The 16,091-nt window shown below is 32.3% G+C and overlaps 1 long non-coding RNA gene across 2 annotated transcripts; it reads left to right on the forward strand.

The window, feature by feature from the left end:
* Positions 1–11,846: 11,846 nt before the first annotated feature.
* LOC110707214 lies at positions 11,847–15,961 on the forward strand. 2 transcript variants are annotated; one of them, XR_002508443.1, is made up of 5 exons: positions 11,847–12,059; positions 12,404–12,628; positions 13,017–13,151; positions 14,607–14,707; positions 15,474–15,961. It is a non-coding gene; the product is annotated as an uncharacterized LOC110707214 (long non-coding RNA). The 2 variants fall into 2 exon arrangements; XR_002508442.1 differs by having other exon boundaries at positions 11,847–12,628.
* Positions 15,962–16,091: the final 130 nt, after the last annotated feature.

Genomic DNA, 16,091 nt, shown 5'->3' on the forward strand with positions numbered 1-16,091 from the left:
AATCCAACAATATTCCACTTGAAGACTATGAAAGCCAAGTGAGGCAAAAAAAAAGGGATAAAGGGAGTACCTCTTGTAATTGAAAGTTCCTCACTGTATCCTTGCTTGAATATGTTTTTATCACACTTTACACAATCAACTATTTACAACCAGTTAGTTAAACCAACTCATATAACAAGTTAATCAAACAAGTTAATACAACCCGTTATTTCAATCAGCTATCAACTAATCACCAAACAGGACCTTAACAAATCCTTTTAGAGTAATTACTAATGCTAGGTTAACGGCAATGGCATAGTAGACTAGAGGATACGATACCATGTGAACCTTTCAAAGGGAATACACCATGGAAAAGCGAAATACACGAGAGTACAGCATTTTTTTTTTTCTTCAAAAATCTAGTTGTTCATCTTGAATGATTTATCAAGCTATTGGATGAATAAAATTTAAAGAAAATCTCATGAGTAGTCTAAAAACCGTTTTTAGGATTATAAGGGGTGAGAAAATGGTGTCAGTATAAATTGTCAATAATATTCTTAGTTCGTGCTATTATTTTTAAAAAATAGTTAGAAAATGTTAGTAGGTACAAAATAACATTTTACTTGAATATAAAATTAGCTTGCCAATTATTTTTAAAAATGTTAGCAACATCACCTTAACCACCTCAGTTTTTTGGTTCATTATTTACAAAATAGACACCTAATAATATGGGAAAAAGTAAGGGTACTCCGATCTTCTAGCAAATGTTCTAAAAAAAAAAAAAAAAACTTTTATCCAAACTTGGGAGTAGAGCTGTCAAAAGCTAATCCGACCCGAAAAATTTACCCAAATCCAATTATTAACCAACCTGTTTAAACCCAGAAAAATGGTGACCCAAACCCGATATGACCCAACTTGAAACCAACCCTAAACCCGAGTATTTGAGACCCAAACCCGAGCATGAACTGACCTGGAGATGACCCGACCTGAATATAACCCGTAAATTATTGACCTGAACTGAACCCGACCTGAACCGAGAATGACCCAAACCTGTTTTAACCCGTCAAAACCCGAATTTAACCCGACCTGTTACTAACCCGACCCGAATTCAACCCAACCTATTACTAACCCGACCCGAATCTTCGAATCTTTAGGAAGGTTGTACTCTAATGACGAGATTGGCGACATTATTGCGATTTTTTTTTCCCGATGGAACCTCTATTGTAATTATTATAAATATTAAGTTTAGCAAATTATCTTCAACTTCCTATATAGGCTATATGATGAGGTGATTGAGGTCCTATCAATGTTTTTTTTTTTTTTTTTTTTAGCTAATCAAATCAGCAAATTGCATTATACCCTTATGATAATTCTAGGATATTCTAGATATACTATGTTGATTATTCTCCAAGGAAACCCTAATTGTATCATATATATACTCCTACATCATTGAGTAATAAATATATAGATCTATTCTCTCCTCTACTTTCTCTTTAATTTCATAACACGTTATCAGCACCAAACCCTAGCTTATTGAGCAACCATAGCCGAGTTACAATTTCTCTGCTAGAAAAGGTACCCTACATTTCTATTCTATTTCTACTAAATTATGAATTTTGAAGCTATATAATTATAAACATGATTGTCGCACATTCGTTTATATATTTCGTCATGCATCAATTATTCTTGATGATATATACTTCGTAATATGAGTCCCCCAAATTCAAGGACACCATTTAATTTTATTTATTTATTTAAAGTGTAATCATATTTTTAATATTATATATATGCTTTAATGGATTACATTTGATGCATAAAATAATTGTTCACTGTAAATTGCCAATGAATTATTTATAGTAGTACTGCTTGAGTTTTTGTTGACGTAGACTTTATTTTGTTTTAATTGCGATCGTTTCTATTTTCATCATAGTAGTCTGCAACACCTATGTATGAATTCTTAATTTTTATTATGCCTTGTCTACTATGCATGCGGCTATGTATTGATATATCTATATACTTCACGCAGAATTTAATGATTGTATCACACATAATTGTATCATATAACAAACTAATTAAATCTTCCAGAATTTAATGATTATAACGATTATAATTTATTAGTTAGGTAATACTTCACGCAGCGTCTCTTTGCCGCAATTAATCACTATGTCTTTTTTTTCTATGGCATATCTAAGGTGTATATGGATTATTATATGATTGATATGATATGGTTTACTCACAGATTATTGTTCATAGGCCTGTTATTGATTTGGTTAAATTTTGATTGATCGAATTGTTTTAGTCAATGGTTTTTATATTATCATTTTTGTTTCTCATGAATTCAATAATAAAAAATAAAATCTAAGTGGCTTACTTTTGTTGTGGATGATGATAATGGTTGGTGTAAAGAGGAGTTGTTTGTTGGTAGAATTCTAAGATATATTGTATTGGGTGCAAGGGGATTATATTTGCACTAACATTCGTCTAAGCTATATATATTGTATTTTTGGTTAATCTGTTGATACTAATTTATTTTGTCATATTTTATAAGTCCATATACTCTATACATTTGTTAGATCTATTAATTAGAAGTCAATATTTAGTAATGCTTGCATAGGTTGTTTAAACTTTATATATATGATCTTAGTTTCCTATTTTGCTTGAAGTAGCTTTTGTATATGTTATCGAGTATATTTTTAGGTTTCAAATTTAGTTAATTACTTGAGCCTTCTTGATATTGTTAAAATCATTCAATACTATGATGAGTATATGATTAATGTTCGCGGCCTAATCTATACGAGGAATGATCTACTTGTGATTCTTTGAAACTCTTAAAAGTACTTTAAATTTTATGATTGAGATTATTTATATATACATGATGTCATATTTTTATTGGCCCGTTCAACCTCAATTCATGCTAGCTAACACTTATTTGAAGATGAATTTGACAACAAGTAATGTACTACTAATATACTAATTGCAAACTCCTTTCCATATATAGACTGTAAGTTCTAGATATTGTTCATGTACATGCATTATAATTGACTATCACAGTTTTAATATGAATATTTTATGTTGGTTGATGTAATTTTTTTTTAATTCAATTATATATAATATATTATATGCGTATGTACATGAAGTTGAAATAATGTATGAATTGAACATGAAGTGTTCACACGTAAGGACCTAAAGCTCCTTAAACTAATGAAGGGTCATATATACATGATCTGATAATGTCCATCGTTCACAAGAGCAAAGTGATTTTATAAACACAATGTCATTAGAAAAACGTACAAAATATTTTTGATCAGTTCTAATATTGTCTTTTGGGTGCACATTTAAGATATTGAACTTGATCTATATATATATATATATGAATGTTGATAAATAATTTACTCATTCCCAGATAAGTTCATGAACAATAATTGAATGAGCCTTATGATTAAAAGGTACATGTGTTGCATGATGATTATCATTCATGTAAAGTTCATAATAATTAAAACATGAGTACATAATATTCATTTGAAATAAAATTAATCTAAGCATGACAATGTGAAAAGATTAATAAATTAGTTGAATAATGTATTCGCTATGCCCATATTTTGAGAATTTTCAATATAAAGATTCATGTAATTGGGCAAGATGAAAAGAATAGCTTTGCTTTGTTTGATACATGCATTGTTACAAGAATTTATGACTTAAAAGGAGCAAGGGATTTAAAGATTGTTGGACTATTTTTATACCCCCATATGCAAGGATTAGGGGGAGATAGTGTTTATCCCATGGTTTTTATGTAATCCTTGCACATGAATAATTAAATATGTTGATGGTCAGTTTGGTACATACACTAGCCTAAATATCAATGATTTATTTAATAGAGGTGGCCACATGATAATCAAATATTTAGAATGATACCATCCTGAAAATGGATATGAACAAATGTCATTACCTATATACTAGCTATAAATGTACATATTAAGTTGATGTCCTTGAAGGACAAGATCAGTTGCTATTGAAACTAGCACACCTGAAGTGTGGTAATCCAAAGGGTAACAACGGTAAGAATCCTTGGAAGAGGAAAGGAGCAATAATTGACAAAGACAAATTTGAGAAAGTGACACATTTTGATGGATCTCTTGAAGAGATTATTTCTAGTACATTAAAATGTGTTATGACGTACTATATAAAGTACTCAAGAAGAGTATAAAATGTTGTCCAACAAGATAAGCATGTATCAAGATTACAATCAATCCTCCAGTGGAGTATGAGTATTAGTTAATTGTCTTGCCAATTGCAGAAAGAAACACATTGGTGTACTTATATCACATCATACTCATGGCCATGCATAAAGTATCTCTAATAAGGTGATCACCATTATTATAAAACTGACCATAATTTAAATACTAAAGGAAAAAGTGATTGGATGTGATAATTAAAAAATTAGGCCATCCGGGATTTAATAAATACCCGTTATGGAAACCTGAAGTTTCATATGATAATGTGCTGACACTCTCTCAATGTTAGATATATGGAAATGAATTAAATGGCAAGACATAACATTGAGATTGAGCTATAATGATTTGTGTTGATGAAAATTTCAAGAGTTAATAGGTTTTGATTTTTATACATACGAAAGAGTAATAGGTGACCAAAAGTTCACCAAAATAACTTATATATTATTGTCAAGTATTAGGTGAGCAGAAGCTCACCAAATACACTATTTAAGTCTTCAAAGATCCAGAAGATCACCACCTGGTAGAATTACAAGCAAGTGATTTACGTTTGTATACCAATTCTTTTGATTGAGGCTATTATATGTCAGCACATCAGAAAGAGGAGAAGAAGGAAAAACGTACAACTGCACAACACATGTCTCCCCATTGACATTAATCTCCAGAAGAGAACATATTATGGAAATTGTAATAATAAATACACATGCAATGTAAAGTTAATGAAGAAATGACATTGAAATTCTTCTCTAAAAGAGATAAATGTTGTTTAATACAAATCTTCTGAGAGATAAATTTTGATTGTGATCCTCGCATGAAATGAATTTCAATGCAATACTAAGTTGGTATAGAATTAGACGCCCCTATAAATGAGATATTTTACCAACTTAGGGGGAGAAGAATCAGCAAAAGTTGGAAAATCGAAAAGAATTTGATGATCCCTATAATGGTAGTTTGAAAAGTTATATGCCAACTTTTGTCTATATATTATCAAGATATGTTGCACATTTATGATTTGATTTGTATTCAGTTATGACTCATGTTGCATAGCGTTGAAGATACATTTTGCTCATATTATGTGTATACATTGAGATAAAATCTTGCCAATTATACTTGAATCACTACACCTGAAGTGTGGGTTATATGATCGGTTCCAAAAATAAAAATATGATATGTCGCAAGATGGTGCAGTTAACACTTTTAATATTATGATAGTATATAAATACCATAGTGTATGAAATACCCCAAAAATGGTACAAATATCTGAATTATTATAATAGATGGCCTATGATGTAAGAAAAATTATGATGGTACCAATGAAAAATGTATTCAGATATCATTGTCAAAATAGCATGAAAATTAAAAATTGTATCTTGAGGAATTATATGATGCCGGTATATGATGGAACAGATATATAATATGCATATGCAGAAGGAATGGACTTGTGCATAAGGGATCAAAAATATATGTCCATTTGGATGTCGACATGAAACTAAGATAATAAATCAAAATTTTATCATGGACAAGAAGTCCAATGAAATATGAATGCTAATGATCAAAAAAATTTATCATGGACTAGTAGTCCAATTAGAAAATGGATTTCTGAAGTCCACACTGTATAGTGTTTACATTTTTTGAGTCTTTTATTTATGTGCATGTTTGAGTTTTAAATTTATGAATTACTCGTTGTATGTATAGGATGTAATTTGATGCATTACTCAGTACATACATACATACATACATACATACATACATACATACATACATACATACATACATACATACATATATACATACATATATATATATATATATATATATATATATATATATATATATATATATGTGTTGTTTAATGTTTTACCATGAATTCTACATCTCATAATTGCATGCATTAGTTCTATACATCATTTGTATTATATGTGAATGTTTATGGTATGACGAGTTTATAATTATGATGAAGGCTTACAAGAAGAAATTTATACTCCGATGGGCTTATAATTGTGAAGAAAGTTTATACGATGACGATCCAATAGCATGTTATGAATCATGCATGAAAAGTACTCGCATAACTAATATACAACGTATTCAAATATCTAGCCCTTCAAATTCTATATTCTGGAAAAATGACAATGTTGATATTGTTATCAAACTCATGGAGAGTATTGGTGACTAAGTTATTGAGATATCAACCTGAAATTTAACCAAGTGAGAGTTAATCGATTTTGTACACATTGGAGAACTCTCGTATAAAATGCAAAATGTCTAAAGAAGAATAGAAATGAGATATATTATAGTAAGAATCATCTTCTTATGGTCCAGAAGAACCATGAGTAAAGTATATAATAATAATACTTATGTTATATTATTACTAATTCATATAAGTTTAGATAATGATATCAAGATATCACGGGGTGCCATAAATTATTATCAATATTTGATTATCAATAGCTACTTTTACGACCTCCAGAAGTAGGCATAATTTTGATGGTAAGGCAACTTGAAACAAAAATGTCATATAAGACAGTGGTAAACGCAACATAGGTAGTGTTCTCACAAGTATGGATAAATGAAGATGCTTTACAGTGAAGATTCAAGTTTGATCAGGGAGGATCAACTGTCAAGGAATGTTATTCAGCTACAAGTGTGAAGTTACTAAGGCATTGGATCATTACATTGGAAGATCTCAAGTTATGCATTCATCAGGGGGAGAAAATACGCGCTGCACTCTTTTTCCCTTAACCATGGTTTTGTCCCACATTGAGTTTTCTTGGTAAGGTTTTTAACGAGGCAGTATGTCAAGGCGTATTATGAAAGTGTTGTACTCTTTTTTCTTCACTAGGTTTTTATCCCTTCGGGTTTTTCCTAGTAAGGTTTTAACGAGACACACTATTTGATAATGGTCATCCAAGGGGGAGTGTTATATAATATATGTATTTAGTAGATGTTCATTATACCCTTATGATAATTCTAGGATATTCTAGATATACTATGTTTATTATTCTACAAGGAAACCCTAATTGTATCACTGACACACACACACACACACACACACACACACACATATATATACTCCTACATCATTGAGTAATAAATATAGGGATTTGTTAAACATCGCCCACAAATTACTACATAAAGCCCACAAAATTAATATGATTTGACAGTTTTGCCCCTTTGTCAATTTTCTCTGAAAACGAAAATTTCACTCACCGAAAAATGTGGAGTCGTACGGGGACGCCGGGGGAGGCCGGAAATCCGGGGGACGACGAATGTCATCGGAAAAGACGGCTGGCGTCCGGAGGAGCCGCCACCACCGTGGCACCGGCGCCTGGCCGGGACGCCGCCACCATGGCGGTGGCGCCTAGCCAGGACACCTGTACCATGGTTGAGGCTTCCAGGCCAGGCGCCATGACCATGGTACTGGCGTCCCGGCTAGGCGCCACCACCATGGTGGCGGCGTCCCGGCCAGGCGCCGGTTCCAGGGTGGTGGTCCGGCCAATTTTTTTTTTTTTTTTTATTTTTTATTTTTTTTTTACATTTGACTTGCTTAAAATTCAAAATAAAAAATTTTCTCAGTTACCAACAAAAAAAAAACAAAATATTAAAAAAAAAAAAATTTCTCAATTTCCAACAAAAAAAAACACAATATTACACAAAAAAAAAAAACAAAAAATTATCAATTTCCAACAAAAAAAAAAACATGATATTACAAAAATAGAAAAAAAAAATCTCAATTTCCAACAACAAAAAAATATTATACAAAAAAACAAAAAAAAAAAAACAAAACAGGCTGGTGGTGGGGCGCCTGGCCAGGACGGCCGATGGCTGGTGGTGGCGCCAGGTCCGGTAGCCACGTCCACCGGCCTGGCGTCTGGGCAGGACGCCCAGCCACAGTGACTGGCGCCTGTCCCAAACGCCACTTACCGTGGCTGGGCGTCCTGCCCAGACGCCAGGCCGGTGGACGTGGCTGCCGGACCTGGCGCCACCACCACCTTGCCGCCACGAGCCAACCCTCCCTCCTCCGCAGCCGCCGCCAACTCTTTGCCTTGCCGCCTTGACATCCTCATACTTTGATTTTTTTTTAGGTTGTGTTTTTTTTTAAGGTCAAGGGCAATATTGTAACTTCAATATAAGTTTGCGGGCTTTATGTGGAGATTTACGGGCGATGTTTAGCAATCCACTAAATATATAGATCTATTCTCTCCTCTACTTTCTCTTTCTCTTTAATTTCATAACACATGTATTTTTTTTTCTAAATTTATTTTCAACTTCCATATAATGCCTATTGGTCTATTATTTTTTCTAATTTTATTACTCATTAGCCTATTAAATCTTATTTAAACGTTTTAAATAATGCCATTCAAATGTTTCAAAAAAAAATAAATTTCCATTAAAAAAAAAAGTTAACTTGGATACAAACTTTAAAAAAATAAAAAAGTTTAGATAATTTCAATTAAAATAAGTTTAGAAAAAAAAAAGGTTTAGATAATTTCAAATAAAATAACTCAGATATAGCTTATTTAAGCTTGTTTTGTTTTAACTAAACTTATTTGAACTTATTAACTAAAATATGAACTTATTTAAAATTGTTTTCCCTAAAATGAGTAGAAGCATTGTGAATAGAATCGGGACTGAACTTATTGTAACTTATCTAAACTAAACCTATTTTATCCGAAGTTATGAACTTATTGTATTTTATCCAAACTTATTTGAACATGTCATCTCGAATATAAACTTATCTGAAACTGATACTGGTTAACGTGAACGTCAATACATGAATTGTTAACAAATCGACTCAAAAAATGTACCCGAACCCGATATGACCCAACCTGAGATCAATCCGAGACCCAAATTAACCCAATATTTGAGACCCGAACATGACCCGACCTAATTATAACCCGCAAATTATTAACTTGAACCAATCCCGACTCAAACCCGAGAATGATCCTAACTCGTTTTAACCCGTTAAAACCCGAATTAAACCCGACCTATTATTGACCCGACCTAAACCCAACCCAAACCCGATAAGATGTATGACCTTACGTGACCCGACTCAAGCATGAACCAACCTGAACTCGACCCGCATATGTTACGACATTAACCCAAATTGACCCGACCCGAGTTGGCCTGACCCACACTAACGTGACTCGTTTACCCAAATTGAAAGCTCTACTTAATTGGGTGTCTTAGCTTGCATTATACTTCCTTATTCCTCTTTTGTTTGCACCATGGGTCCACTTTATGTGAGAGCTTTTTAAGTTAAATGGTGCAAACAATAAGGAACAGAGGGAGTAGTGTATGTATCTATAACTAATAAAAAGAGAATCATAGGTTTGGTACAAAAGGAAAATTCTACAGTGAATTGTTTACTATAAATTCCATCCAAGTCCCAAGGCCATCAATTTGTTTTTCATTTTTTTTTAACTTTATCCCTTTTACCATTTTTTTTAATATCAACATTTTGCTTTAGAGTAGGCTAGGCAAGAATTTTAACATTTTTTTTTAATATCAACATTTTGCTTTAGAGTAGGCTAGGCAAGAATTCGTGTCGTGTTCGTATTTGGTCTCATATCAATTTCGTATTATTCACTAATTCTATCAAAAACTATGTACACCTTTTTTTTTTAATGTATTTTATAAGAAAAAATTAACCTTTTGCTTTTGAGTAAAGCTAACGAAAATTCGTGTCATGTTCTCGTTTAGACTCGTGACAATTTCTTCTTGTTCACTAAATCTATCAAAAACTATGTAAAACATAAGATAATTGCATAATTTGACTACTTTATCTGACACAAGTCGCGTTTAGGTTGGTTTGGTGTTGTATCATGTCGACTTCTTTTAGTAATTTCGTGTTCTTGTCTTGTCAATTTCTGTCGTATTGTCGTGTTGTGTCAAAGATTAACGACTCCACTTTTTAAATTTTTTTTTCTATTACTATTTTTTAAAACTTTAATTTTGTTTTTAACTTTTTTTTAAATATTTGTCCAGAAAAATTAGCCTTGTCTTATCTTGAGACTTTTCTCTAAATTTTAAATAGTTTTTTTTTTTTTTTTTTAATGTTTTATAATATTTTAAAATTTCTTCAGACTTAATGTTTTTTAACTCTTCATCAACCCTCAACTTATATAAGACTTCTCAAAACCTATACAACTATATATTGCCAACATCATCATTATTGTATGCTGACATCACTCATGTTCCTTTTTCAAGTCTTACCTTGGGTCTTGAAAAATCAAGACTCCATTTCACACTTTGTTAAGACAAAACAACATCAATGTAAAAAACTTATGAAATCGTATCTTAAGACTATTGAAAACCAATTAATGATGATGTCATGCAAAGTCTTAAAATTTAGGGCCTTTTAAGAGGTAATCATCTTAAGCTACGACACATTTGAATCTTTTTTTGTTTAATACTCCCTCCGTAAATAAATGAAACGTTTCACTTGTGCACGTATGTCATTGCAACACTTTAACTGATAATATTTTCAATTATCAATAAGTAAAAACTATAACAATTGAATATAATAAATTATTCATTGAGACAATTCCAACAAGTACCCACAATACTATATTTATTCTTATTTATAAATCACATAGTCAAAGTGATCAATTAGATGAATAGTGGAAAAAGTCAAAACGTTTCAATTATTTAAACACGGAAGGAGTATTTTTTCTTTTTTTTCAATTGTGTTTTTAACTTTATTTTTAGTGTTTGTCATAGCTATAATTATCTACAGCTATGTCACATACACTTGAGTCCTTTTTTTATTCAAAAATGGGAGGAGGAATTACATAAAGTACTTAAAAAAAAAAAAGCAAAGTACAAAAAAGGTCCGTGGATAACAAATAATAAATATATGAAATAGCACTACTAGGGTGTGGGACACAAATATTTAGAGAAAATATAAGGGTATCTTAGGTAGTTGAGTGAATAATAAAAACAAAAAAAAAGTGAGGATAATTTAGTATTTTCATAGTATCCAGATAAAAAAAAAAAATTGATATGAGAACAACATTATAGAGCACCTAAAAAGGAAATGAAAATTGTATTTGAGAACGGAGGAAGTATTTTTTGTTTTTAGCCTTTTTTTTTTTATATATACGGTAGTTATTATAGTTATCTACAGTTACAACTTAAACAACATTTTTTTTAATCTTTTATCATTACTCTCCATGTTTCATAAGTTCTCAGGAATTTCAACTTTCCATGATTTTTTTTTTCATCAATCAAGTGACATTTTAAAGATTTCAAAGACAAATAATACCATTGTGAAATGAAGGAACCAGGGGAGTACCAGTTAATGTTTTTTTTTTAGATAAATTTTACGGAGTATCATTTTGTAGTTACTCCGTTTATCAATTATAGGTATGTGCATAGTACATTCTTTTGGGATAATACAATGCCTCTTATATGTAACCACGTGCACATAGTATAGTAGGTTCACTAGTAGAAAAAATGAAATAGACACCCCCTTTTAGGACCGATTCTTGAAAACTGGTGCCAAAAAAAAATGGGCGGAATTGGAAAAATCAGTGTTGGCACCGGTTCCAACCAAAACCGGTGCCAATCGTTTCATTAGCACCGGTTCAAACCGGTGCCAACTTATTAAAAAAAAAACCGGGCTCGCTTTTCTTTCTTTCTTTCTTCCCCCCCCCCCCCGTTTTTTCCATCTTCTTTCTCACAGATCCTGATCTATTCTTTCAAAAATACAAATTAGGGTTTCTTCGTTTTTTCTCTTTCCCCCTTTTTAAGGATCGTCTTTTCCTCATATTCTTCTTCCTCTTTGTTTGGTTTAGCTTAGATTTGACTCTACTGTTTTCGGATTCAACTGCATTTTCTACTTCGTTATTGGTTTGATTCTACTTTGATGATTTTCATGTGTTTTTAATTTGTTTGTGTTTTTACTGATTTTTGATTGATTGGGGTTTATTTTCGTCATTGATTTTTGTTGTTAATTTAGGTTTTTTTGGCTGTTAATTGCGTAGTTTTTATTTATTAGGGTTTCCAAGCGGCGAATTTGTTTTATTTTTGTTTGTTTTTCTAATTGTAATGGTTGGTATTGATTGGAGTTTCAATTCTCTTACTTCCACCATCCTGAATTTTCACCTTCTCCATTCTGATTAAAGCTATGTTTTGTTTGAGATTGTTTTAGTAATAAAAAGGTGAACTAAAATCCTGATTCTTCGGTTGTGCAGAAATTTTGAGGGGTTTAGTATTATTTAGAGCTAGATTCTTCAAGTTGTGCAGAATATGAGGGGTTCAAATTATTTAGAGCTAGATTCTTCAAGTTTTTCTGAATTCCTCTCTCAGTCCGTCACCTCCGACTGCTCAGCGGCGCCTTTGCGTTAATTGATAGCTCCAATGGCGTTTCGAGGTGTGGGTTTTCAATTGACAGCAACTATAAACTCGGATAAGCAGAGGTAAGCAATTTGAGTTAGTGGTTGCAGTTTGCTATGGTCTAATTGTAGCTTAATTGGGGTATTCTGGTTTTGCTTATGATCGATTAGTTATTGTTGCTAATTAATCAGAGAGTGTTTGCAATCTAGTCTGAGCTAATTGTAGTTTGAATTGGTAATTATCTATTTTGATTTATAATTAGGTTTGGGTTAATATTTTAGTTATTGCTTCATTTGGCGAAAGGATTACATATGCATAAACTATATACATCAATACATGTACTATGACTCAAAGTGCTCCATCCTTCAGCACCTTCTGAATTACGTGATTTCCCAAACAGTTGGATACATTATGTTGTTATATTTATGAGGGAAAATAATAATAATAACTTTGTATTCTTTTTCTAATCAGATTCATATTTTGGAAAAGATAGATGGCATTTCCGCTGAAACTATGTTGTTGTTGTGGGGAGTATGAGGGAGAGGCACAACATTGACTCGAAGTACAAATTCTACTTCGATGCACTTTCCGAACAGTTTAATACTGGTTTGTCCTGCTGCCTAACTCTTTTCTTAAATGTTTTAAGCTTTACACTTATCCATTCATTATGATCACATGGGAGCTAAATGATTAGCATCTAGGAGATTACTTTTTAAGAATTTATCTCCTAGTTCTACCAGCTTTATCTTGCCTGGTCAATTCGTTGAAAAGAAACATATATTATTAATCACACTTGTCTTCCATACTTTCTCCTACTATGATGAGCAGACATTGAATTTCAGGCATTCTTCCGTTGACCATTATTACTTTGCATTTTTTTTTGTTTTCTTTTCATATTTGCCGTGTTTTTTTTTTTCAAAATTTCCTTTTAAGTTAAAATTTCTATGGTCCACTAATTAGTAATTACTCCCTAGTTTACAATTTTACAACCTTAATTTGTACGGAAACACTTTGCAGACTCTTCTCTTCTCTCCCTTTTTTTGTACAAAGAAACTGTACAGCTTTCATTCTCAATTCAAGCACTCAAAGTAAGTTCTATGATTTTGGTTTTAAAGCTAGATTTTTCAAGTTTTGCAGAAATTTTGAGGGGTTAAAATATTTTGAGCCATCTCATACAAATCTAAATTAGTTGTTATTATGAGGGGTTGTTTATTTTTGAGCTATCTCATTTCATCTAAATTAATCAGAGAGTGTTAAAGTGTAATATGTAGCACATTTTGGTCCAAGATAGAAAGGGTAGCACATTTTTAAAATGTTGCTCGATCGAGGTAAAGTTAGTTTCTTTCCTTCGGTGAAAGTCATTTTTGGTAAAGATTTTTTTTTTTGTTGACATGAGCTTAATTAACTGAATAAAAGATTACAAACTATAATAAAGTTAGTTACCGCGTCTCTATCTCTTCCAGCGTTCTTCATCAAAATCCTACCGTCTAATTTCAAGTTGCTAATTAATCAGAGAGTGTTAAAGTGTAATATGCCTGGTGTTTGATGTTCTGGTTGTTGCTGGAATTCTGGTCCTGTTTTTGTTTGTGTTTAAATGGTCTCTGAAGCTGTCTGGTAAGCTTGCTGATCTTCTGATGTTTGTCTGCCTGCTGCCTTAGCTGGACATGCTGATCCCTGCTCGTGTTCTTATCTGGATATGCTGATTTCTGTTCGTGTTTCTGTCTCTGTGCTGGGGCCTTGAGTGCTGTTTTTTGATGTGTGTTGCTTCTTCATTAAATGCGTTAAACACAATATCTACCATATAGAATAATAAGGGAAAATATAACGAGATGTTATACTATCTAAAATTCGAATGATATTGGCCTATTGGGTAGAATCTCTATCTTACAAGCCAACTCTTTTGCAATTTAATCTGTCTTAAATTACCAAATTGCCCTTATCTTTTCAGTAATCTCTTAGACGAGTTGTCTATGTGTCTTATAGTACATATCATGTGCATTTAGAATTAGTTTTTGCAATATTAAAAAAAAAATCATCACATTTTCTAACTTGGTAAAACAGATGGACAAGGCAGCTCTCCTAGAAAGAGTAGTAGAGCAAGTTAAGGAGCTAAAGAGAAAAAATGAAAGTTAGCTTTGGTCCTGGTTCCAAGAATTTCCCAGGTTTTTGCCTTTTTTTTTTCTACAAATATTTTCTATTTCTGGGGGTAATTCCTCATGTAGATATGTTCATATGTATTATCAAGTTTCTTTTGCTGGTGCCATCTGTTTCTGTAGCAGAGTATTTTCTCTCAGTTTCCTTTGTCCTTCTATGTTTTCCAATGAGAACTTAGCTGAGGTCTTTTGAGAACATACTCTCCATTTCAGCTGATGGCTATTGCATGTACAGTAAGCTTTTGTAGCTATGCTAACCTTGATAATCGTGCACTAATAAAGGATACAATTTGTTCCTTAAGCTCTTAATTGATAGGCAAAGGCAGATGAATTAGCTATTTGTCATTTTTTGCTTAACATATTTAGGAATGCTGGATGCTTGGATTTAATGTGTTGAATATTTCCACATTAGGAAGGAAACTACAGATTAACGACTTGTTACGAATTTAATCACACGTGTTACGGTCTGTATTATGATTAAGTGAAATTACCTTTACCTTGATCTGTCTTTTTTAATTGTAATGAAGCTCTTTGGATTCTCTGCCTAGTTACCTCCTTGCCGGTCTATTGCCGACAATTAAATTAGTGTCTCTAAGCGCAAAAGGGAAGTATTCATTATTAATCAGAAAAATTCAGCTCAGTTCATTATTAATCACTTAAATAAACTAAGGTCTTTCATTTTTTTAATAACTTGCTTTATATATTCTGCTATATATCTTCCCTTTTGTTCTGGTTTGACAAACGGCTGTATAATTCGAGCATTCCTTTGTCATAGGGATTACTTAACTCTGATGGTTTAGGCCCTATTTCATGGTGGGTATAATTCCCGATTACTGAAACTGATCATCACAGCAAGAACCAAGCTTAAAAGTTGACATAATAACCAGGCCTGATCATCGAAGTCATTCTAACAATCAAGTCGCAACAAAGCTGCTGAACTTGGTTCCCTGGTGCAATGTCCAGCTTGGTTACTCACTACTGCCACTAGCCTTCTTTGACACATGATGAATATACTCCTTGTAACTTCTGCAAGTGAGAAAGAGTTTCAGAGTATTGTTGAGAGAAACCGTAAGGAGGCAAAAGCAAGCTCAGCTCATTGAACGTTTGCTAGCTCATTGACGATTTCTGTGAATTGGAGTATTTCTTAATTCAAGCTGCTGTTTTCCTATTTTGTTTTGAAAGTTAACAGAAAAAATGTAACTTTATATATATGTTGATGTTTACATATCAATTTAAGTAGAAAAAAATGCAATTTTTTTTTTTTTTTTTTTTGGGGAATTTTTGGCACCGGTTTTGACCAGAACCGGTGCCAAAAGTTTTTTTAAATTTTTTTTTGAGACTATTAGCACCGGTTTTAGGCAAGAACTGGTGCCAATTGCTTGAGTTGGCACCA

Source organism: Chenopodium quinoa, unplaced genomic scaffold (assembly GCF_001683475.1).
Source record: "Chenopodium quinoa cultivar QQ74 unplaced genomic scaffold, ASM168347v1, whole genome shotgun sequence".
Classification (NCBI taxonomy): Eukaryota; Viridiplantae; Streptophyta; class Magnoliopsida; order Caryophyllales; family Amaranthaceae; genus Chenopodium; species Chenopodium quinoa.